General features: G+C 35.7%; 1 protein-coding gene and 1 pseudogene across 4 annotated transcripts in view; both read right to left on the minus strand.

The window, feature by feature from the left end:
* LOC147830070 (zinc finger CCCH domain-containing protein 11A pseudogene) lies at nt 1-25,067 on the minus strand (annotated as a pseudogene). Its single transcript, XR_015443410.1, has one exon. The product of XR_015443410.1 is annotated as a zinc finger CCCH domain-containing protein 11A pseudogene (transcript).
* Rab27b (RAB27B, member RAS oncogene family) overlaps nt 1-25,835 on the minus strand; it is a 190,351-nt gene that overhangs the window by 157,726 nt on the left and 6,790 nt on the right. The window contains exon 1 of one of the 3 annotated variants that reach the window (XM_021239249.2): nt 25,062-25,225. The exons of the other annotated variants lie outside the window; for them this stretch is intronic. The gene's annotated coding sequence lies outside the window, so the exon portion shown is untranslated. Of the gene's footprint in view, nt 1-25,061; nt 25,226-25,835 lie in introns of those variants that run through there. 3 annotated transcript variants of the gene reach the window in all.

Raw genomic sequence — 25,835 nt, forward strand, 5'->3', positions numbered from 1 at the left:
ATAGGACAACTACTCAACTCTTTTATTGATCGCTGTGTAGATTCTCATTGCCTAGGAAAATGTCTGATGTTTATGAAATTAATAAAAGAAAACAGACAATATTTTGTCAACATATTTGACATTCTTAGTAGATGTAGAATGGGTCGTAGCATAACGTAGACAAGAAAAACCCCTGAGAAGTATCAAAACATTTTGCAGCTGCTTATTTCTATTTCAAGTAATACTGATTATTATGTCACCTAACTAATGCTTCATTAATTTTAATCTATTGAAATTAGTTCTGTCATAGATATTGGAAATTATGTGAGTAAAATAAGGAACCATTCTTTTACGATAATTACATAAGAGAATGCAAAATTTTTCTTTTATTTCTACACACTTTTATACATTGTACTAACTGAATTAGTACCAATTCTAATGGGAATTTTGAAAATTTCTTCATATTTTCTGTATACTTTTATAACGATTTTATTCATTGAAATTAATTGAATGATATGGAACTATAATTAACCTTAATCATACTATATTTTAAGCTACTTGTGCAGATTGTTAATTACAATGCTAATAAAGGAATACAAAGGATAAAACAAAATCTCATTGCCTGAAGATTGTCAAAAATTAGCACACTGGAGTTGTGATAATGGTTCCACCATAAATGCACTAGTTATTATTAGACTATAGTGAAATTTTAGCAAATGAATGTCTTTTGTGTGTGTGTTAAAAAATGAAGCAATGTGATATAACATTAACACATAATCTAAAAAGATAATCTACTTCTTTTGGAGTATGAGTAGCTAAATCCAAGTATTTTCGGCACTTTGTTAATGGTCAAATGTTTCTGAATTCTTTTCACCAAAAGCCAATCAAAAGAGAAGTATGTAAGAGTGAAAATAGTTGAATAAACAGCTTCAAGGGGCACCATTTTTACACCATTTTCTCTTAGTGTTGGCCAAAGTGATAGTCTTGGAGTTACAAACTCTTTGCATATTCTATTAACGTGGGTGTGCTTTACTTTGTTTTGTTGAGCAATGAAGTAATACCTGTATAAGAAATGTTCTTTGACAAAGTGGAGATCATATGAATTTTGCAATAAAGTATATTCTTCAGTACTTTGTAATTAGGTCTTGCAACTATTCAATCAATTAGGCATTTTGAAAGTGGGACATTATAGTTATTGCACAGGTACCTGAAATTTTCTTTCCTTTGTAGGCTATCAAAATAAGGTATAATGTGTGGGCGTGGTGGTGCACTCAGGGGGCTGAGGCACAAGGATCATTGTGAGTTTGAGGCCAGCCTAGGCTACATAGTGAGGCTCTGTCTCAAAAAACCAAAAACAATATATATAATTCAAATGAGTGCTTAAGAAATTTTATACACATTATCGTTATGGTGCCCTGGGGCCAAATGAAGATATCTGTGTGTCATAATAAGATAGTCTATTACTAAGAATGTAGTGTGGCTGCTACAGAAGTCTAGGGTGCTGCAGTAGTTCTGGAGGTTTTAGAGGTTCAAGATTCTTCCTGCTGTTAGCGTTCATAAGATATTGCTTCATCTCTGTGTCACAGGTTGGCTCTTCTATATTCACACAAAAAGGATGGAGAAAAGGAAAGAAAGGACCTACCCCCCTGTTCTCAAGGACACAGTCTGGAAATGACATACCTTCCTCTTTCATGTCTGGGCTAGAATTTAGTTATATAGCCTCAACTCATAAGCTGAAAGTAGTGAATACATTTAAAAGATTTTTAAAAGGGTAAGCACATGTGCACACACACATGCACACACACCTTCACACATGTACACATCCTTCTTTATCTCTTCAAAAGTGCAGACAGGTTGTTTAATTACTTTAGTTGCTTGTTTAGTATAGAGATTTATACTTAGTTTCTAGCTTAATGCCTGACACACGTTGAATGAATGCATAAAAACTAGCCCCATAGTTTAAAAGCTTTAAGATTAATTTTTTCAAAACCCAGAACAAATTTGCAAAATATTTCTTGAACTCACTATGTAGTCCAGGCTGGCCTTGAACTGGCAGTGATCCTCCTGTCTCAGCCTCCCACGTGCTGGGATTATAGATGTGTACCACCATGCCCAGCTTTTTGATTTTAAGAGGAAACTTAATGGACACGTTAATAAACTGCATTTCTTTGTCCTTTGCTGAAACATGTTGGTGGCTACTAACCTGAAAAACAAGGGCTTCACTTTCCTCAAGTTTTAAAATGCAGGATTACTAGAGATGCTGTCCAACATGGCTGAGCTCCATCACTGGGAGATTGAAATACATAAAGTTGGATGGATCTCTAGCTAGTTAATTAACGCTAGTCATACTTCTATCATAAAGTACCATTATTTCTGAGTGAGACTTTGATTATTCACCATGTGAAAATCATTTCTTTTCTTTTTTTTAAATTAAATTCTTTTATTGGCACATTGTAGGTATACAACACAATTACATTTCTCATTGGGAATTGTACCTTTACATGATGCATCTTGGGTCTTATTTTTTCCCCATTCCTAGCCCTCCCTTCTCCCCCTCCACCCTTCCCTATTTACAAAGACTTTATTTCCATTTGTTCCATTTCTCATCATTTTTCCTTTCCCTTCTTGCCTTTCCCCTGCCTCTCTCCCTACCCCTACCTCTTTGGGCCTTTTCTTCCTATTTTACATTATCGATTATTCATTCTAATCATTGGTACATTTTAGGGATACAATATAATGACATTCATCATTGGAAATTTGCACCTTTACATAGTCTCTCTTGGTTCTTAGTTTTCATCCTTGCCCAGCCCTCCCTTCAACCCCTCCAGTCCTCCCTATTTACAAAGATTTTGTTCCTATTTTTCCATTTTCTCATACTAATCCCATTTCCTTCTATCCTTTCCCCTAGCCCTCCCACTTCCTTCCCCTTTGCCCCTTTTCTTCCTATTTCACATGACCTATTATACATTTAGTCCTTATTTACACTTTCAGTTTCTCACACCAGAGAAACTATTTGGTATTTATTCATGTGTGCCCTATTTATGAAAATCATTTCTTAAAAAGCTTGTAAGTTATTCTTTACTAAAAATTTCCTGTGGCCACTTTGTGAAAATATTTCTGGATATATGTTTTGGATGCATACTGTTGACTTCTTAATTGACAGTAATTTCTTAATTCTGGCTTATTGTCATTTTACATATGTAAAGCAGAGGCTGTCTCAGCAATTAAATTTGAACGTGTTGGAAAGCACTTGCTTGATCATGTTTCCTTTACTAAATTTCCAGATGTTCTTCTGGAAGATACAAGATCTTGATGAATATAGTAACAGCCATTTGTATGTCAGAGATCTCAGAGTTCGAACCTTGAGGAAGTAGACTCAGGATAGACATATGTTTCTGGAGGCTGAGGGAGGATGAATGTCAAGGCCCAATGAGAAGAGAGCTATGGTACCTAAGAGAAGGTGTGGCAGTGGGAGGGAGATGGCCATGCTTAGTGGGAAAGAAAGCAATGACAATGGCCAACATCAAGAAATCAGATAACAACCAATGTCGGAGAGGCTGCAGGGGAAACAGGAACACCTCTACATTGTTGGTGGAATGTAAACTAGTATAACCACTGTGGAAATCAGTATGGAGATTCCTCAAAAAACTAACACTAGAAATTCCATTTGACCCAACGATTCCCTTCTAGGTATCTTCTTGAAAGTGTTAAAGACATCATATTATAGTGATACATACATACTCATGTTTATAGCAGCACCACTCACAATAGTTAAACCCTGGAAGCAGCCTACATGTCCTTTAATAGATGAACGGATAAAGAAAATGTGGTATTTACACAATAGAGTACTCATACATGAGAAACTCAAATTATAATTAAAGAGCTAAATAAAAGTTAGATAATAGGAAGTAGGGAGATCTTTCTCAAATGGGAAGAGGGTGAAAAGATGGAGGGAAGCAGATGAAGGAAAGAGAAAGGAGATGATGAATAAAGGAATTAGGATGTACTATGTACATGTACCAACTCCACCCAAACAGTGTAAATATTATATACTGCAAACACTACGAAAATCATTTATGACAGGTCAAGACAGCCTCAAAGTCAGAAGAGTACAGGAGGTTGCTATCAGGTAAGAAAATGTAATATGACATATAATTTCAGATGTTTTTCTGATTGGAGGGCTGAAATGGAAGTCATAACAGCTCCCTCAGGAAAGATTGGTTTTCTTGTTTCGTGTATTAATTACCTCTTTTTCTCTAAGCTGGATCCCATGTGGGAGAATGATTGCTTATTACTTAATTCAGTTCATACCTGTGCTGATGCCTGAGAGTGATAACATGATAACATCAATCCACTCAATTGTTTCTTAAGCGTTCAAGCACAAAAGGGCAATTTTAAAATTGAAAATTGGTCCTGAAGTTAAATGTGCCATAGTCTATTTTCAAGAATAAAGAAAGATCATGGAAAATGTACGGTGACTATTAAGTCTTCTGGAACAACCAGTGAGTCTTTATTTTTCCATTTTGATAGCTTCCTTATGTGAATTTTATAAACAGTCCTTAGAAAATTTTGATTCATTTTAATCTTGTAAGAAAACATAAGTATTAAGGAAAGTCAATTTAATTAACTTTTCATCTATGAATTGTCAATTGCAAATCATATACTTTTCTTTGGGTAGTATACAAATACATGCAGAGTTTAAAAATTGTTTCTTTTATTAATCTGAAACAGGTACAATTTTCAGCAACGTAACTATCAATTTTTAAAAGTACTATTTATACTGTAATTATAATTCAAAACATTTTAATGCTGGCTTATGCAATTTGGAAGGAATGAGCTTAAAGGGAAAATAAAGTCTCCATTGTTTACAGAGGTTAACTAAAACATCAGCCTTTGTACTGGTAGTGATTCTGAATACTATTTAATCAGAAATTCTCCGAAACCATCATCTGTGAGGGCCGCATGACACCACAAGTAAAGAACCTGACACCTTTTCTTGTGTAATGGCCTACAGTTAAAAAAGCAGGTAAACTAAAAAATGGTATGAAATCATCTTCAGGCTATGTGTGTAATATATACAAAAAAGAATTTAATGTTTAGACATGGGCCCCGTCCCCAAATATCTCATCGCACATATATATATAAGGTTTCCAAAATCTGAAAAATATCCAATATCTGAAACATTTCTGGTTCTAAGCACTTCAGATAAGGGATCATTAACATATTAATAGCTGAGGTAGGACTAGTATGAGGCAAATTAAGAAACATACTAGATCTCAGTTTTGAGAGAAACCAAAGAATTCTTGATATGAAATTCTATTATTTTCCTGCTTTGATGTTACCTGATTATTAAATAATAACAATTTTGTTGCAATATTATAATAAGGATCAATATCAAAATAAGCATAAGCATTTTTCACCACTTACTAAGACCCAGGCAGGGAAATAAGAACTTATACATACCACCTCATTTAAGGTCCACAATAATCCCATGAGACAGATTATAAATTGAAGTAATTTGCCCAAGGCCATACTCTAAATGGCAAAGCTAAGCTGAAACCCAACTTGTTTATGGTTTCAGTTGCGATGTCACCCAACCATCATCTCTTCAAATTCCCACCTGCTTAACACTTTGTAGATTCAAAGGAATTTCACCAACATTAATCTTCATGTCACTACTCTAAGTCAAGCATCCTCATTACTGGTATTTTAGAGATGAGAACAGGGTTCAAAGAAGCAATTTTCCAAGTGAAAATAACTGATAGCTTATAGAAGGCGAGCTTTTATAAGATCTAAAAAATTTCATGCTGACAAATTCTAATCTGAGTTGAAGATTAGCAAAAGGCTGATTTTTCAATTAGCTAGTTAGTTCAGGCTAATAATTGGAATGTACATCATGGTAGGTACCCAAGAAGCCAGTGTAGTGGAGAAAATTTGGTACTAGCAGGCCCCAAGGGAAGAAATTTCCATTTGGTGAATCTGAGGGATTCCATCTTTGTAATATGCAGTCAATAAACTACCTGTATGCTAATCTTTTCTTGGGATTTGGAGTTTTTAACAAGTTTCTTTAACGTTATTTAAGAGAGCCAGACATAAGAATGAGAAATGTGATCATTGGGAACGTCATTCTCTACTCCAGGGTTTGGAATGCACAGGATCAATCCTTTCCCAGAATGAAAATGTAGAAATTTAATTTAGTATTTCTTATGAAGAGATAACACAAAATAAATTTATGTACTTATTTGATAAAGCAAATTAAAAATTAATACAAATAACAGTTAACTACAAATAATATACAGTTAAAAGTACAAAGAGAAGCTGGGGATTTAGCTCAGTGGTTTCGCTGCCTGCTATGTAAGCGCAAGGACCCGAGTTCGATCTCCGGTACCAAAAAAACAACAACAAAAAGCAAACAAACAAACAAACAAACAAAAAGTACAAAGAGAAGACAGTGACTTTCATTTTCCTCACAGCGTTTGATTTCATTCTTAACATTTTCAAATTCTTTTAAGTGACACAAAATGTATCCAGCGATTGGTCTTTGTGGAAAATTTTCCTTATTTGTCTTTTAGCCTTTGCAATAACAAGACTAATTAAAATATTCATCATGTACCTGGTCAATAAAGGATATAACGTTGGCCCATTATTTTCCATATACCCCCAAATGATGGGGAGCATATAATAATTCATCCTGGAACAACTTTGTAATCCTGTAGTCTTCAACATAATGGAACCAACTACTAGGACCACAACAAATGTATCCACAAATGTCACAGTAGGTAACTTTAATGCTTCAACTGAACCTATTATTGTAAAGCCAACCAATACCTGGTCTCCTGCACTTACAACCATCACACTTTTCTTTTTACTTTCCTACTGCAGTTTTGTTTGATACACAAATAAGTATTTCTCTTTCTATAATGACAAATGATTCAAATAATGCTGAATATAAATCACTGACTAATATGTGTTTTACATATGAAATAAATTACTTTAACAAAAGCAAAAGAATAATGGCTATATATAAAAGGGACCTGGAATCTGTAAGTTGATTCCAGAAATGAAATGAGTTTATAAAATCTGCAGTGAAACTAGAACATTCCACCTCTATTCTGGAGAGGAGTTATTGTACAACACTCAGCTGAAGATAGATTGGTGGAGATGTCTATACATAAATTTCAAGTCAGTTTTGCTTGTGCAGAATCATCCAGATCTGCTCAAGATGGAATGGGCAGTCCCATGGCTTGCTTCCTTTTCTATATTCCCAACAAGGCTACGGAAGTTCCACTCCTGATGAGCCGCTTACAAGACCAGTTCCTTAAGAGACAATATGGCAGATGGTTCAATTTTCCTATGAGAAAAAAAAACTGGCCACCTACAATACAATATCAAAATGGAAAAGTTCCTCCCTCCTCCTCCTGATTATGCACAATGTCTCCATTCCCATCATACTTCTTTCTTTAGAAGTCTAAACCTTGAGGGGATAGGGAGACCATCATCAAAAAAACAAGAAATGAAGAAACCCGGAAGGAACACAATACACCCCAGAACATCTCAAAGTCCATGCTACAGCACAATTCAGTGTACTGCTATGGTCCATAGATAAATAACTGCAGCTTGAATAAGGTCATTTTTTTTTCCTATTCAGGTGGTTAAAGGGCACCAAATAAATACCGAGCAAGAGAAACTTGCTGGGAGAGTTAGAAATTTTATAACGACCATTTTTTCTCCTGATGATAACTCAGTGGCAGTAGGAGGTAAATATTGGAGAAGAGAAGACTTCCTCTAATCCACGGAATCCCAGAAGTAGAATATTAGGTTCTGGGGACCTCTGAGGCAACTTGAGAAACCTTTTTAAAGAGTACAATAATAATAGTTACTGCTTTTCAGAGGAGCTGAAGCATCCAAATTAGGCCCAAAGAATTATCTTCATATTTCAGGTTTCTTGAGCCATTTTTAAAGCTTAGTTGAAATCTCCAAATAACATTAAAAAGACATATGATTTAACATATACTATGTGGAGTTTTTTGTTTAGTGGTAGCATGAATTTTAGTCTATTTAACTGTCTTTGTTCATTTAAACATCTCAAGGAATCAGTAAATTTCTTTCATCCTTTCATCTCAGATCTCCCTCTCAGTCTCTTTCTTTCTGGAGAGAAGGACATTATAGAACTTTTTTTCCCTCAAATATGCTTAACTATGGCATCAAATGGACAAAATGGTTAGCAAGGGACTTGAAAAATCTAACCTCAAGGAATCCATGGAGATAATTCAGAAGTATACTTCTGATTTGGAGCAAATTCAAGAATAAAGAAATAATTCTCTCAGGTACATGTTATAATAGGTGAAATTAAGTCTTTTTATGGTGAGGTTTTTTTTAATGGAAGTGTTTTATTGATATATTATAGGTCAACACAATTACATTTCTCATTGGGAAGTGCACCTTTACATAATGCATCTTGTGTTCTTATTTTTTCCCCATTCCTAGCCCTCCCTTCACGCCCTCCACCCTCACCTATTTACCAAGATTTTGTCCCTATTTTTCCATTTTTTCATAGTAATCCCATTCCCTTCTATCCTTTCCCCTAGCCCTCACACTTCCTTCCCATTTGCCCTTTTTCTTCCTATTTCACATGACCTATTATACATTTAGTATGGTGAGGTTTTTTTTTAAGTGTTCTTACCGCTATTTACTGCTACCTTTAGCTATCAATCAGTTCTGAGAGTTCATCTTCATTTTTTTCGGCATCTGGATCTATCTGAGCTTCTAAGTTGTCTCCTAAAATCTCCCATATTATTTTCCCAAAATCATCCTCTGCGGGGAGTGGAAGTTCTCGTGTCGAGGCAGGGCTGGCTTGGCAAGTTTCTGTAGCCATTTGGGACGAGGAAGGGCCTTCTAAGGTTGACAGGTCTGAAGAAGACTGGCTTGGAGGCAGCACAAAACTGTCTCTAGGTTTTTCTGTCTCAAGGCGCAGTGCCTGATTTGGTGTCCTCAGAGAGGAGCGGACCAACAGCCACAGCTGCTTTTTTGGCCGGGCTTGCCTGCAGGGCACTGGTGGAGCTCAGCAGCTTCACAGATCCAGTATCAGGATCCATCTCCACGGCCTTGCGCTTTTGGGCCAACTGGGGAGATGAAACAGCTTTAACCCCAGATGGCTTCATATTTACTGCGGGTTTAGCTTTCGTCTTTTTTGCCGAAGACTGTGCTGCACAATTCACATTCACATTCAATACTGAGTTTCCGGTCTCTGAGGTTTCGACCTTCATCTTCTGGCATGACTTGGTTGGAAACTGACTGGTAAGGAGTCCTGTGACACCTGCCACAGTGGTGACTGCAGGTTTCTCCACCACATGGGTTTTGCGAGAGGCCGCATCTCCCTGAAGGGGTTTTAAGGCTGATTTTTCCTTCTGGGAGGCTTCCCTCTCCCGCTGTTTCTGCATATGATTTTCTCTCACAGTCTCACATCTCTGGACTGGAAGTGAGGTATCAACTCCTATGGTCTCATCTGAACTCTCATTAGCCTTTGTTGGAGTAACTCTGCTCTGAGAAGCAATCGCACTTCCTTCCTGAATCTTCTCTTCTTTCATACCTGGTCTTTTGAGGACCTGGAACAGCAGGTGGGTGGCCTCGGGTTGGGGCTGGGAGCTGGTGCTCCTCTCAGTGTTCTGCTTCATTCTCAGTGCCTTTTCCAGCTTGATTTCCTCCAGTGTCTTAATGTGCACCTCCTGCAGAGATTTTCTCATACCTGCAGGCCTCTCTGATTGTCCTTTGCTAACAGTGACTGGTGGCAAAATGACTGTTTTTTTAATGTCACTACCCGTCTTTATTTTGATGGAAGTAAGGTCCTTTTCGCTTTTTTGTCTCTCTGTTTCCTGCTGCCGATATTTTTTTTCAGCCAGGATTTCACCAAGGGTTTGGATTTTGATGGTGGAGGAGTATCTGATTTTTGATGTAGAATCGTCAGCTTTTGAAGGACAGGCTCTCTTGAGTTTAGTTTGCAACTCTCCACGTTTTTGACTGGCTCTTTCAAGAAGAATTTCTTCTAATGTTTTCACATGGATCTTACCAATTTTATTCCCTCTCTTTGTTGCTTTATCTTTGCTTGGCCTAGCTGGTATGCCTAATCGCTCCTTCAGAGACTTGGAAATCTTTGGTGCTTTGTTAACATTTGTTTCTGGAGCTTCGATTTTCTTTCCCAGCCGCTCTGCCAGGCTCGGCTTTAACGGGGGATCACGGTCACCATCAGCTGAAAATTTTCGTTTCCCCAATCTGTCAGAAAGACTCAGTTTAACCGAAGGTTCTTCTTTGCTTGACAAAACTACCGTCCTCACCACAGTCTGGACACACTCTTTTTCAGGACCTGGAGTGAGCTGAGGTTGGCGTAGAAGCCTGGAAACTCCTGAAGAAACTTCTTGTTGTGAACTGACCGTTGGTTTCTGTGGAGAAGCCACCTGTAATGCAGTCTGGACTTCAGGAGTTGATGGTAGAGACGATGTTTTGATTTCATTACCCTCCTTAGAAGACTGGTCATCGTCATCTTCTTCATCATCGTCGTCGTCGTCATCATCATCATCTGCGGTATTGATTATAACCTGTGGATGTTTGGGGAAATGAAAATGTTGATAACTTCCTCCTTTCACACCCGGAACACTCCGCAGCGGAGGAGAGGGGCCAGACTGGACAGAGAGTTTGCTCTGTTGAACGGCTAGGTGGTGGGCCTTTCCTTCTTCCCGTGACGGGAGCGCAGAAGGCACCGTGGTTTTGCTTGGAGGCAGGAACAGGCCACCGACAGAGGGACCTCTGTCGTGGTGGAAAGCACAGTTTAGTTTTTGACATCCTCCTGGCTGATTTTCCCAGTAACACGAAATTGCACTGCGTTTTTTAACAATCCTCATGTGCCGATACCTGCACAGGGGCTGAAAACAGCGTCCTTCTTGCCATAATGGGCAAACGGTTTCATTTCCCAGCGCGGCTTCACAGTGACGGAAAGGACACATGTCACCTTTGGTACAGGTGGAGTAGAAAAAAAAATAGCAGTCTTCTCCTCGATTAGACATGCTGAATAAATTCTCAGATCAAAGGTGAGATGGCTGCCTGAAATAAGCCACTGCTTCCTCGAGGGGAGGACCAGCTCCAAGTCCTCCTAAAATGGGCTTGATCTCCTGATCTTTCAAATGACAAGCACAGAAATCGTTTTCAAACGTAATCATTAGCGGCTGCTCTCAACAGGAACATCTGGGTCTTCGCTGAGTTCCAATCTATTCCACTCTTAATACTAGTTAGTCAATTTTCTAGGAATTATTTGAGCAGGGACTATCCCCCGATCAATCTGCTTCTCCAGCGTCGAAGAACAATTGGGTTCCAGGGACGCGCAGTCTCCAGGTTTCCCAAGCATCACAAGTGGGGGAGGGGAGGACGCCGTTCTGGAAGGCGTCATGGGGTGGGGGTGGGGCAGATGGGAAAAGTGAGGGGAGCCTGAAGCCAGCCCACCCTGCGAGGCCTGGAGTCAACAACACAATATCTTAATCTACAACCATCACCACGGCAATCTCCACTTAAACTGAAATTACTACCATAATGAGAAAAAAACCACAACCAAAACAAACAACAAAAATATTCGACCAGCCTTTCAAATGAACCTTCTATGACAATGCATAGTGACACCTCTCCAACCAAACATACACTTCAATTGAGCGCAATACCACCCAGTATCTAAAACTCTGACAAAAGTTACACCTAGCATTACTGCAGACCTTCAACAATAACCACCTCTGTGGAACGTAACTCCGGAACCCACATTATAACTTTTTCTCTACCATAATGAGTAGATGCTGGAATCCATTTAACTATGGCTACTGAACTTATGACTACAACAGAAACAAACACTCCCACTGACTCTGAAAACACTTTCTACTGAACTGCTATAACTACACCCACCTCATTCATTTGAAATTACTACAAATGGCATCAGGGCCACCTTATCCACTGAAACTAAATGCACAATAATTTGTAGTAGGCATATTCCGGTTAGAGATAGCAGAACCACTTCTGGTGAAACTACAAGCAAAACAACTCCAACTCCGTCTTCTGCTGAGCCCTCAACCACAGCACCAGCTGTCACCGAACTGCACCTTAACCCCCAATTCTTCTGAGCCGAAAACCAAGGCAGCTATTCCCACTCACATTACATCTACAGCTACCGCTCTCTGGAAAGGCACAAAACGAGGACCAAAGCTTCAGATGCATGTATAATCACTTGTTATTTGTTCAGAAGCTGCTATCAAAAGAAACAATAGCATTCAGAACTAGTATCACTTCAAATAAGTCTACAAACACCCATGATTCTGGCCCTTTCAAACAAATGTGGACCAGCACTTCAGCTGAGTTCTCCTGCTGCTACCACAGCCACAACCACGGCCGCCTGTCTGAGCCTACGTCACTCAATGGTTGTAGCAAACATACTGTTTTCCCAACTTTGACAGTTTACAGTCCTCTCACTTGCTGCCTCTTCTTATCAGCTAAACTTAATTCTCACAATACAGCCCCGTCAACATCATGTATGCACTGCCTCATACCTGCTATTACCCCTAGTTAATTGAAATGACAATTACTATCCAGGTAACAAAGACTAAAACTAAAATTGTAATCTCAAGTATTTTTCAGGTTTTCTAAAGTTTCAAATTATGCAATTTTCATAAGAAGTGAATCTAGTTCTCTGTTTTATTCCAATGATCTATATGTTTTTCCTTACACCAACACTGCCTTGATTACTGTAGCTTTAGAAGAAGTCTAAAAATTAGGTACTAAATGTCTTCCAACACTGTTTTTCTTTTTTTTGTTGTTTCGTTTTGTTTTTTTTCTTTTTACTTTTCTAGGTCCTTTGTACTCCTACTTAACTTTTAAATTTCAATATTCAATTCTTCATTTTTAGCAAGTATACATAGACCTGAATTTTTACATATACCTTGTGTTTTTTAATCCTGCTAAATTCAAATACAAGTTCTAGGGGCCCCTAGAGGTTTGTTAGTATTTTCTCTGTAGATGATCATTTCTTCTACATATAAAGATTTTCCTTCTACCTTGCCAATCCTATTCTAATTGTGTCATTTTATTGCCAGACAATTTTGGTTTGGGCCTAGGTTTCAAAGTTTAATGGTCAGATGAAGAGTAAGCATATCTGCCTTTGTTCCCCACCTTAAGGAGAAAGTACTGTATCTTTTCCATTCATATAAGGCATTCTCACTGGAAGTATGGAGTACATGTCTTCAATCTGTTGAGAAGGTTCTGTTCTACTTCTAGTCTCCTGATAGCTTTTACCATGAACAGCTGTGGAATTTAGTCCAATACTTTTTCTCCAACTACTGACAGGATCATATGGCTTTTTCCTTTCCTCTGTTAAAATGATGACTTTTGGGGGTGGATCTTCCAATGCTGAACCAACACTGCCATCCCTATAAAAAACCACTTTTTACATACTGCCAGATCTGACTTCTAATAGTTTGTTTTGTTAAACACATTTCTATCTATGTTCATACTTTTTTCTTCTATTATCTTTATCCAGTTTTAGGATTAGCACAATGTTGATTTCCTAAAATGAGGGGAGAAGTGTTCCTTTTTTTTCTGCTTTAAATGTTTGATATAACTTATCAGTTAAAATGTATATGAGCCTGTTGTTGTCATATAGGTAGGTTTTCAAGCTAGGAATATGCTTTCTTTAATAGGTGCTATTCAAATTTTATATTTCCTCCAGAGTTAGTTTCATTAATTTGTCTTCCAAGGTACTTCCTAGAAGTTGTCAAATTTATTTCAAAACATATTTTTGAAATATGCTTTCTGTATCCTTTTAAATTCTGTAAAATCTGGGGTAATATCTCCTAGGTCTTGATATTTTAATTTAAAAAATACGTAATTGATATTGTGTAATAGGAAGTAAAGGTCTAAAGGAGGAGGGGAAGTGGGAGGGGTAGGGGAAAGGAAAGAAGATAAAAGAAAAAATATGAGAAAAGGAAAAAAATGGAAACAAAATCTTTGCAAATAGGAAAGGGTGGAAGTGGGGAAGGGAGGGCAGGGGAAGGGGGAAAATCAATGAGAACCAAGATACTCATGTAATGGTACAAGATCCCAGTGATGTATGTAAATCTATTTTATACCTAAAATGTACCAATAAACTTAATGGGAAAAAAAGAGAAGTGAATCTAGTTTGCTATCTGAAAAGTCTTATTCAAGAAGTAAGTTAAACAAGCTTATCAAGAATGCTTAATTACAATGGTTTGTTTCTTATGCATGTAATATAAAAATATGGTTATTTTCTTCTCAGATTGTTTTGATTTTAGCATATTTACTGCTACTAACATTACTATAAATATGTCTTTGATATTTCAAATGGAAATAATAATTAAATACTGGAGAAGGTACACAAGAGTATAAAGTAACTGCAGGAAAAGAAATCAAATTATGAATTTGGACACTTATTACTTAAATTCCTGTTAATTGATGAAATAAAACTTGGTACAATGGTACATTAACTTTAATAATCCCTCCAAATTGTACACATTCTAATCTTCTAGGTCACTTTATATAGCAAAGGGGACTTTGTGTATATGGTTTAAAGATTTTTAAATGGGAAGATTTTCCTGGATAGTAAAACTGGATGAAATGTAATCACAACAAGTGTAAGAACTAGGCACAAAAGTCATAATAAGAGAAAGAGGTGTGATTACAAAAGCAGAGGTTGAAGTAAAGTATTCATGGGCCACAAAATGCAGAAATCCTCAAGAATCTGAACAAGGCAAGGAAATGTACTCTTCCCAGAAATAATCATATTTATTACCTCTATTTTATGTTCAACATAATAAATTTGTGTTATTTTAAGGCCTTAAGTTTTGAATAGTTTCAGCAGCAATAGTAAACTAATATACAAATCTGTTAATGTTTGTCTATTTAGATAGTCATAAAACAGATTTTTATTAAGCATCTACTAGATGTCAAATTGAGAAAATCTCATTACTATTTTTGAAAGTAAGCTTGTGTGTGCACATGTATTTGTGTGATTCACTGAAATGACTTTTAAAGAGAGAGAAATTTATGTGTAATCTAAATTAAAGTATTCTAATAATTTCTGCTGGATAAAATTCTAAAGAATCTTATGAGTCCCCTGTGCATACCACTCCATTAATCAAGAGGTTCCTGCATAGACACCTCTAGAAAAATCCCACCTCTATTCCTAGCTTCCCCTGAGATGGCTGAAGGAGTCCTCAAATGACATAATCTCTGTAAGGAGCTTTATGTGTGATTGTGACTGTGACTTTTTAATTCTTCCATGGCACTAGGAAAAGGTGACCCAATCACGCGTTTGACTTCCTCTCTAGACTATGCTTTCCTGACAGTAAATCTGCTCATCTTTTGTAGTCTGGATAGGCTGAGAGTTTCTCAAAACTTTAAGTCCTCATTTCTTTAGGCTTAACAGCTCTTCCCCAAATTTATTTCTCTGCTTTGCTATTTTACTTGCAGTTTTACTTTAAAGAGCAAGAACAAACTAGTTTCTCCTGCAGCATTTTGCTTGAAAATCTCTCCAGCTCTATGTCCAGGTTCATTGCTTACCAGTCTGCTTTTTCCATAACTGAATTTTAAAGGACACAGTTCAGCTAAGGATATGCCACTGTGGAACAAGGATCACACTTCCTCCAGTTTCCCATAGCACATTCTTGATTTTCTGCTGTACCATTCCTCAAAGCACCTTTAACTTTGAGGCATTATAAGCTTCTTATACCAAGCTACACACTTCCCTCTGAAATTTTAATAGCGTTTATTAACATCTCTTTTTCTACAAATGGTATATTCAAGGAAAGTACCCTTTATCTGTCTTGTTTCTCAATTTTTTCTACTCTCTTCTCCTTTAGGTATTTATTAAGCACTGCCACATTTCTAGTTCTTAAAGTCTGTAATAGTTTCCTATTGTTACTATCACTACTACAAAAACAAAACTTTATTGAATTACAACTCAGAAGATTAGAAGTCCTTGATGGGTAAAAAATTTGTAATTTCTTTGTTCTGTATAAGTCAATACATATTCTCAAGTTTACAGGGAACATACATATGCAAAGACTGATCATGTACATGAATTAATGTCACAAAATTTGAGATTTTAATAATACAAAATTTGTATTATTTAGATTATTTTCTCTAAGAATGAACAAGTTAGAAAACATTTTAAAAAGATAATTAGAAGAGCTGAAACATTTGAGAATAAAAAAATACATCCAAATTATTTACAGGTCAAATAACATATTAGAAAATTATAATGGTACCTCCCTTCACAAACTTACTTCTTTCCATGATTTGTGTCAGAAATCAAAATGGTTAGGTTCAACGTTGACCTTATAGGAAAATTTGATTTGATTCTCTTCCAATTAGGTTTGCAACCAGAATCATGGAAAGAATTAAGTTTATGAACTGAGGTACCACTGCATTATTACCATAGTAAAATTTTCAGATGTAAATTAATTAGGAGAAAAACTTATTACTTTTAACTTTATGTTGAAAATGCTATATGCTAATGAGTTAAGTTTTGTTTTGTTTTGTTTTGTTTTGTTTGGGGTTTTTTTTTTGGTACCAGGGATAGAACTCAGGACATTGCACTTGCAAGGCAGGTGGAGGCACCATTGAGCTAAATCCCTGGCCCAGTTAAGTATTATTTTTTATTTTTATTTTCTTTTGGTTTTTTTCTTTTTGGTACCAGGGATCGAACTCTGGACGTTGCCCTTGCGCAACAGGCACCGGAACCACCGAGCTAAATCCCCGGGCCCTAGTTAAGTATTATTTTAAAATGATAAAAAATGTAAAACACAAGTTGGACACGGTGGTGCATACCTGTAATCTTAGCTACTTGGGTGGCTAAAGCAGCAAGATTTCAAGTTCAAGCTCAGCCTGAGCAATTTAGTGAGACTTGTCTGAAAGTAAAAAAATAAAAATGACCTGGGGATGTATCTCTGTGAGAAGGCTCTGGGTTTTATTCCCAGTACTGCAAAAAACAAAAGCAAGCAAATTTTTTAAAACCTTGAAATAACAAACAAAACACACATAAAAAGACAAACCTCCATAATAATTTTTCTTTTAATGTCTATTCTTTCTATTGAAATATAACTTAAAGACAACACACAGAGTTCAAGTGACTCAATCAATTTTTCCACATTTAACCACCACTTAGATTAAGATAGAAAATATTTCCATTATCGCAGAAATTTGTCTCATTCTTCTTCTAGACCCCTGTGTCAACAGAGGTAGCCATTATCATGAATTCTGTCATCATGGGTTAGTTTTGCCTGCCTTTATTTTCACATAGTGAATCACATAGTGCTTGTGCTTTTAACATGGCTTCTTTTGCTCTGCAAAATATTCATGACATATATCTGTGTAAGCATTTTATTTTAATTATCTAAATATAATTTTCACTTCATTTTCCTGCTCAAAATGTTGTTTAACTTTGCAGTTCTTAATAAAACAGCAAAGTTTTCATACTGTCATTTAATTTCTATTTTCCTATTATCATGTTGCTGGTCACAAAATAGCCTGCTGTACACATAAACGTATCCCTACCGATCTTCCTTTGATGTTTTGTCTTCAATGTTCTTCTTTTTCTCTACTTCTGCCCTTGTCTATCATGAACTTTATACTCTAGATCAAAACTTCTCTCCTACATACTATGGCTAGCTTAAAACCGTTCTTTGCTTTCTTAACTTTTTTAAGAACATGAATTCAATTTATTCTCAATCCCACTCCACTCTCCCTGTTTGAGCCTTTTTTTTCAACTCTTCCACATGCCATCCACTCAACCTGTACCTAACATAGAGACCCACTTTTTCTGTCTCAGTTCTAGACCTAGCCATGAGATAGGAGTTATACTCATCATGCCACTATGAGAAATCTTATAGTATGTCACTAGACTCTTGCTGCCATTCATTACTGTTTGGTCTCCATCATACTAGTGGATTTTATTCACCAGATATCTGTCTCTCCCTTCCTTCTCATCCATCATTTTCCTTTTTAGCATATACTGATGCAACAGTCAATGGAATTGGCACTCCAAGAATATCTTGGAATTCAAAAAGTGTTTCTGAAAATTTTGACATCCCACCAAGTAATTGGGAGTGATAACCCTTTGTACATGTATGTGCAATGAGAATGAGAGATGTTGATCACATGATAAAAGTGTAAACATCTTTCTGTAGTAAATGTCAGTAATGTTAATGATGAAATGCATCTGAGTCAATTACCAGGGTATACCACCCATTAAGGATTATCCAGTGGTATTTGATAATGAGTAGAGTGATCCTTTTTCCTATGACTCACACATAAGTTTTTATTTTTCATTAGTACATGTTTGAAGTACATAATGATTACATTTATTTGCAGAGTTGGTAAATATACATAATACATCTCAATTCTTTTTCTTCCCCTTTCTCTCTCTTCCTTCCCCCTCCTTGCATCTATTGACCCCCTTCTCTTTTGCAAAAGATTTATCTTGCTATTTCTTATTATCTATCTTTTATTTTGCTCTTTATTTAGAGTTTGGGTTTCTCATATAAGAGAAACCATGTAATATTTAAGCTTGTGTGTCTAATTTACTTCAGCTAATATTATGGTCTCAAGGTGCATCCATCTTCCAACAAATGTCAAGTTTATCCTTCTTTATGGAAGATTAGTACTCCATTGTGTATAAGTACCATATTTCTTTGTCCATTTATGTCTTGATGCAAATATAGGCCATTTCCAAGACTCAGACTTTTTAAAATTTTGATTATCAGACTTAAGAGTTAAATGACTGGTTTGGGCCTTTATTATTATTAAAATGATAAAAATAAGAACTATAGTACTTGTGCTTAAATGCTTGAAAACTATTATTTAGACAAAAAGTTATTTGTCTCTAAAAAAAGAAATAGGGGAAAGAAGTTAATATTACAAGGAGGAATATAAGGACATAATATAAGGGAATTTTTTTTTTGATGATGAGTGTCATTGAAAAATAGAATGACAAAACTCTAGAAAAAACATAAACCTAGTCACCAAAACTAATCAAAAGACACTGAGTGACATAGTTGACTTTTCTTCAATTGAGGATGGAGTTAAATATGTAGGATCTTTGAAATTTATAAATAACAAAAGAATATCATTCTTTTTTAAAATTAAGTTTATTGATACATTTTAAGTGTACAATATGATGACATTCATCATTGAGTATTTGTACGATTACATGATATATCTTGATTCTTATTTTTTTCCCCATTCCCCTGCCCTAAGAATGTTATTATTATTATTTTTTTTTTGGTACCAGGGATAGAACTTGCACCTGCAAGGCAGGTGGTGGAACCACTGAGCTAAATCCTTGGCCCAAGAATGTTATTCTTAATGTATCAATTGCTGTGATTTAAATAATTTTTGAAAGTTGAAATCTAAATCCTAATATATTACTTACTAATAGCCAAGTTTTCCTAGGGTGATAGTGGATTACACTAAATGTGACAGAATCATTACTAATGGTGAGTTCCCTCGCCCTCAAAAGTATTTTTGGAGCTGCTCCCTGCACCCAGGAGGAGGCATCCAGGCAGAAGTCCCACCTCCTCCCCCAGCACCCAGGAGGAGGCTTGTGGACCGATGTACCAGCCCCTCCCCCAATACACAAGAGGTGAGCTGTGCACCCCCCATCAAAATGAGAAGACACATAAACAAGTCACAAAACCAGACGTCCAGATCACCTCAAGAAACCACAAAGGGAAAGGAGATGGAAAACTCTGATACTCAACCACCTGGACCCCTTCAACTGTCAAGAAAAGAGGATCTGGAAAAAATAAAATCAGAAATAATTTCTCAGATAACAGCAGAGATTGTGTCCATAGTGAAAGATATGATTAATAATCTAGAGAAGACACAGATAAAAAATAGAGGAACAGAGGAACATGATGGAATCCCAACATAAGAAACAAATGGAATCCATAAAACAAATAAAAACAGATTTCCAGGAGATTTAAAACTCCATTGAAAGCTTATGCAGCAGAATGAGCCAATGTGAGGACAGAATTTCAGACATAGAAGATAAGATTGCTATTAGTGACCAGGAAAAGAAAAATTGCTTTAAAATAGTAAGGAACCACAAGAAATCAATCCAGCAGCTGCTAGACAATGCAAAGAAGACTAACATAAGACTGATCGGAGTCAATGAAGAAACAGGAGAGAGTGCAGATGACATAAAAAAAACTGTTCACAGAAGTAATGACAGAAAACTTCCCAAGGAGGGGAAAAGAACTTGACATTCAGATAAGGGAGGCATATAGGACTCCAACTATCCTTGATTAAAAAAAAATCTACACATAGGCATATAATTGTTAAGATTCCAGAAACCCAACAGAAGAAAAAATTGTACAAGCAGTTAGAGAAAAGAAACAAATCACATAGAAAGGAAAGCCCATCAGAATCACAGCAGACTTCTCAATGAAAACCTTCAAGGCTAGAAGAGCTTGGGGAGATGTATTTCAAGCACTAAAGGAAAACAGCCTCCAACCCAGATTGATGTACCCTCCAAAACTATCTTTCAAAACTGATGGTGAAATAATATACTTTCATGACAAAGAGCACCTTAGGAACTTCATGAATACCAATCCATTACTCCAAAAAATTTTAATCAACATCCTAGGAAAAGACAACAAGGACCACCACCCTAGAAAAGTCAGCAGAATTAATCCATTGGGCATGACAAGAAATTAAACACAAAGAGGGAGAATCCAACAAAAAGAAAAAGTCATGACACTGATAAGTCAATATGTACCTGTACTGGCTATTTATCATCTTCTTAGGTCTACTTTTTAATTGGGTTGTCTATTAATGAGCTGTAAGAGTTGTATATATATTCTGATCTTAGGTTATATGTATTATAAATATGGTCTGTTTAAGGGCTACTTTTCATTTTCTTCATGATGTCATATAAAGTTCTAAATTTTGATGGAATCTCATTTATCAATTTCTTTCTTTTATACGTCATGTTTTGTGTATCCCAGGAAATTCTTGCCTACCCTAAATTAATGAACATTTTCCCTTATAATTTCTTCTTAAAATTTTATAGTTTTAGCCTTTCATATTTAAGTTCATAGATCCTTTCAAGTTATTTTTATGTATAGAAATAAAGGGTTGAAGTTAATTTTTTATATATGGATACCAGGTGTTCTAGTACCATTTGCTGAAAACACTAGCTTTTCTTCTGCTCTTGAATTGAGTTTATGTTCTATAAAATGTTAATGTTAAATAACCTTTCAAAACTCAGTGGACCATATATATCTGGTTCTATTTCTAGATTTTTTGTTTTATTCCATTGATCTATATGTCTTTCTTAATGCCAACACTACCTTGATTACTGTAGCTTTAGTGGAACTCTTAAAATTAGGTAATAAATGTCTTCCAACACTGTTTGTTTTGCTTTTTACTTTTCTAAGTCCTTTGTAGTCCTACATACCTTTTAAATTTCCAATTCATTTATAGCAAATATACATAAACCTGAATTTTTATATATATCTTGTGTTTTCTAATCCTGCTAAATTCCAATACAAGTTCTAGGAGCTCCTAGAGATTTCTTAGTATTTTCTCTGTAGATGTTCACTTCATCTACATATAAAGATCTTACTTGTACCTTGCCAATCATATACTAATTGTTTCTTTTTATTGCCAGACTATTTTGGTTTGGGCCTATGTTCCAAAGTTTAATGGACAGATGAAGAGTAGGCATATATGCCCTTGTTCCCCACCTTAGGGAGAAAGCATTGTATCTTTTCCATTCATATAAGACATTTTTGCTGGAAGTATGGAGTACATGGCTTATCTGTTGAGAAGGTGCTGTTCTACTTCTAGTCTCCTGATTGCTTTTACCATGAACAGCTGTAGAATTTAGTCCAATACTTCTTCTGCAACCACTGATAGGATCATATGGCTTTTTCCTTTCCTCTGTTAAAATGTTACTTATAGGAGTGGATCTTCCAATGCTGAACCCACATTGCAATCCCTATAATAAAACCACTTTCTATGTACTGCCAGATCTGACTTCTAATAGTTTGTTAAACAAATTTTTATCTATGTTCATACTTTTTTCTTCTATTATCTTCATCGAGTTTTAGTATTAGCACAATGCTGGTTTCCTAAAATGAGGGGAGAAATGTTCCTTTCATTTTCTGCTTTAAATGTTTGGTACAATTCATCAGTTAAAATGTATATGAGTCTGTTGTTGTCACATAGGTAGGTTTTCAAGCTAGGAATATTTTCTTTAATAGGTGCTATTCAAATTTTATATTTCCTCCAGAGTTAGTTTCATTAATTTTTCTTCCAAGGTACTTTCTTATAAGTTGTCAAATTTATTTCAAGAAAGATTTTTGCAATATGCTTTCTATATCCTTTTAAATTCTGTAAAATCTGTGGTAATGTAGTCTAAATCTTGATATGGTAATTTTTAAATGTGTAATTGATATTGGGTAAAGGAAGAAAAGGTCTAAAGGAGTAGGGGAAGTGGGAGGGATAGGGGAAAGGAAAGAAGGGAAAAATATGAGGAAAGAAAAAAATAGAAACAAAGTCTTGCAAATAGGGAAGGGTGAAGTGGGCGAAGGGAGGGCAAGGGAAGGGGAAAAAAAATAAGAACCAAGATATATTATGTAAAAGTACAAGACCCCAGTGATGAATGTAACTATTTTATACCTAAAATGTACAAATAAACTTAATGGAAACAACAACAACAACAACAAAATGATATACTATGAAAAAAATGAAAAGAAAATGTGATTTTTTTTAATAAAATGGAGTACTACTCACCCACAAAAAATGAGAAATTAGAGACATTTACAGCTAAATGGGTGCACATTGAGGCCATACTCTTAAGTAAAATAAATAGGACACACATGTGTAAATACCAAATAGTTTCTCTAGTGTGAGAAACTGAAAGTGTAAATAAGGACTAAATGGTGTAAATGGATAATGTGAAATCGGAAAAAAGGGACAAAGCGGAAGGGTATTGGGGGGGGTAGGGGAAAAGAAAGAAGGGAATGGAATTAATATGAGAAAATGAAAAAATGGAAATAAAATCTTTGAGAATAGGGAGGGACAGAGGGCTTGAAAGGAGGGCAGGGGAATGAGGAGAAAATATGAACCAAGAGAAAATATGTAAAGGTGCAAATTTCCAATGATGAATATCATTATATTATTTACCTAAAATGCATCAATGAAATTAATTTTTTTAAAAAAGCTCTTTAAAATGAAGTTATAAGCCCAGATTACATCTTTTGGGCAAAATAAAGACTAAGCACTAGGCTAATAAACCTATGGAAACAGTGAGGTAAACAATAGACTGAAAGTCATTAAAGATCTGACTCTTTATTTTCCCTCTTTTGGCTTTACCAAACAAGCTGCACAATTTGAATTAGGAATCTTAGAAATGTGGTTTTTTACAGCATTTTCTGGCCAGAAAATGATATTTCTAGAAAACATGAATATGGCTTTGACTATAGCAAAATATCAAATGATGACTTCGTTTTAAAAAGAAATTTAGTGTTTTATAATAAAGAGGGGGCAGGAACTTCTCTGTGAGCAAGAACTGCAAAGGGGATAATCTGAATTCTTCATTATGTGAGGCAAGTTCCAACTGAACTTTCAACTTTTTTATGTCATTATGTCTTTCAGGTATCTCTTATAACAAGCATATAATAGAATTATTTTTAAAATTCAAAATAAGTAATCCATTTTTCGCGTCATATCCACTGATATGTTGGATTTCTTTCGTGCTTCTTTTTACTGGGTTTTTGTTGTTGAATTGTTCTTACTCATTTGCTACTTGCCTATAAGTTTTAAAATTCTGTATTTTCTCTACGAAATTTATAATGTTTGTATTTGATATAACAATACCTGAAGTTAATGAATACAGTTATCCTCAATGCAAAGTGCTGTAGATGCTTTAAGTCAGATAATTTTCTCATTTCCCGGTGTTATCAGTTTCTAGTATTTTAATTCCATCATGCTGTTAAACTCACGTACATTTCTCTTATCATTGCTGTATCACAATCTAACTCTAGTGTATTTAGGATGTGGCCTCCTGTCTCTGACCCTGCTTGTATACAGTATTTTTCTTCGGGTCTTGATTCACAAAACTTGATATTTAACCCTTAGAATTTCACTTCTCTCCTTTTTTCTCTTCTCTCCCACCAGAATTTCTACAGATAAATATTTAAACTTCTCATTTTAGGCTCCATATATATAAATTTCCCTTTAAAATTTCAAGAATCTCGGGGCTGGGGATTTAGCTCAGTGGTTTTGCCGCCTGCTGCGCAAGCGCAAGGACCCGAGTACGATTCCCCGCACCAAAAAAAAAAAAAAATTCAAGAATCTCTTCATAGTAGCGTTTTGTTTCATTTATTCAAATAATAAATAAAAATTTTTCAAAATATAGGTCCCAGTAGACTGTTTCCTTTATGGAGTATTTCTTACAGGTATTATGTCAACATACACCAAATTCCACCACATAATGCTACAAATTTTGCTCTCAATAATTCTATGTTATAAGTAACATACAAGATGAAAAATAGCCTAGGCCATGTACTCAATTTTAAGATTTGTAGTGATTTTTTCTTAATTGCTAACTTTTATTAATTGCCAAACTTCTACCCTTTGTTATCATTTCCCTTCCACCTGAAGAACTTCATTCAGCATTTCATTTAAAAGAAGTCTAGTGATGGGCATGTACTTTATTTTCATTAAAAATGTCTTTACTCATAGTCTGTAGTTACCATGATAGCTGAGAAGGGTTACCCCACCAAGTTGGGAATAAGGCTACTATCTCTTGCTTTTACTGGAGAAAAGTCCTTAGATTCCCGGAGACCCACAAACACACACACACACACACACACACACACACCCCACGTGCACACACACATATTCCCTGCTCTCATCCTGTAGGCAGAGAAAGTTGAGTTTCTTGGAGCTCTTTTAGTATGTTCCTATTCAAAGCTTTCAATTTCAGACTGTTCTAGAGCCCAAGTTGGGTGTGTGTGAAACAATAAACATACCAGGGAGTTCACTGTTTGGTCATTACTGTTTCTGGTATTCCTACTTAGTTCTCTTTTTCTTATCCACTTTTCAGAACTTTACAGAGTCCTTTGAACTTGACATATGTATTTTGTGTAGAGGTTGTAGTTGTAAGGCTCAGGAGCTGTAGTGTGGAGTGTTATTACTTCATCTGGCCAGCTGTGAAGGTGATTTTAATACCAACAAGAGACAAGCATTACATCAAATTAAGGACCACCAACATTTTGAACAGTAGTAGCAAAGCAGAGCATAGTTTCTCACTTTAGCTGTGACAAGATATATAACTACAAACCATTTGAACTGAAGCTCTTACAGCTCACCCTGATGCTAAATGCAGCAGATTCTTCCAGATTATATAAAAAAAAGAAAAAATTAATTTTAGTAATATATTTGACTATATCTAAAAGGGCAACTTTAAATTATTTTCAAACAATATACAAGCATCTTTGTATACTATAAGGATTTATAAATGTTGAGCTTGATGTCTTATAAATCCTTTATACAAAATTTATTTTAATGTATATTACTTTCATTACCTTACATCAAGGCAGCCCATTAATAGAACTAAAGCTCTTGAAAATTAAGGAATAAATCTTACTTACCTTTCCTTATCATCCAGTAAGAAAATATCAAATATATATTTGTGAACTTGAATTTGAAATCAAAGCTAGCTCTCCTTAACTTTCCATGTTGTAAAATACTTACCCTAACTTTCTGTGCCTTAAAAGACCTACATTTTGCTTTTTTATTTTATA

Source organism: Heterocephalus glaber, unplaced genomic scaffold (genome assembly GCF_053883595.1).
Source record: "Heterocephalus glaber isolate CG9 unplaced genomic scaffold, H.glaber_assembly_v1.0 deba00000331, whole genome shotgun sequence".
Classification (NCBI taxonomy): domain Eukaryota; kingdom Metazoa; phylum Chordata; class Mammalia; order Rodentia; family Bathyergidae; genus Heterocephalus; species Heterocephalus glaber.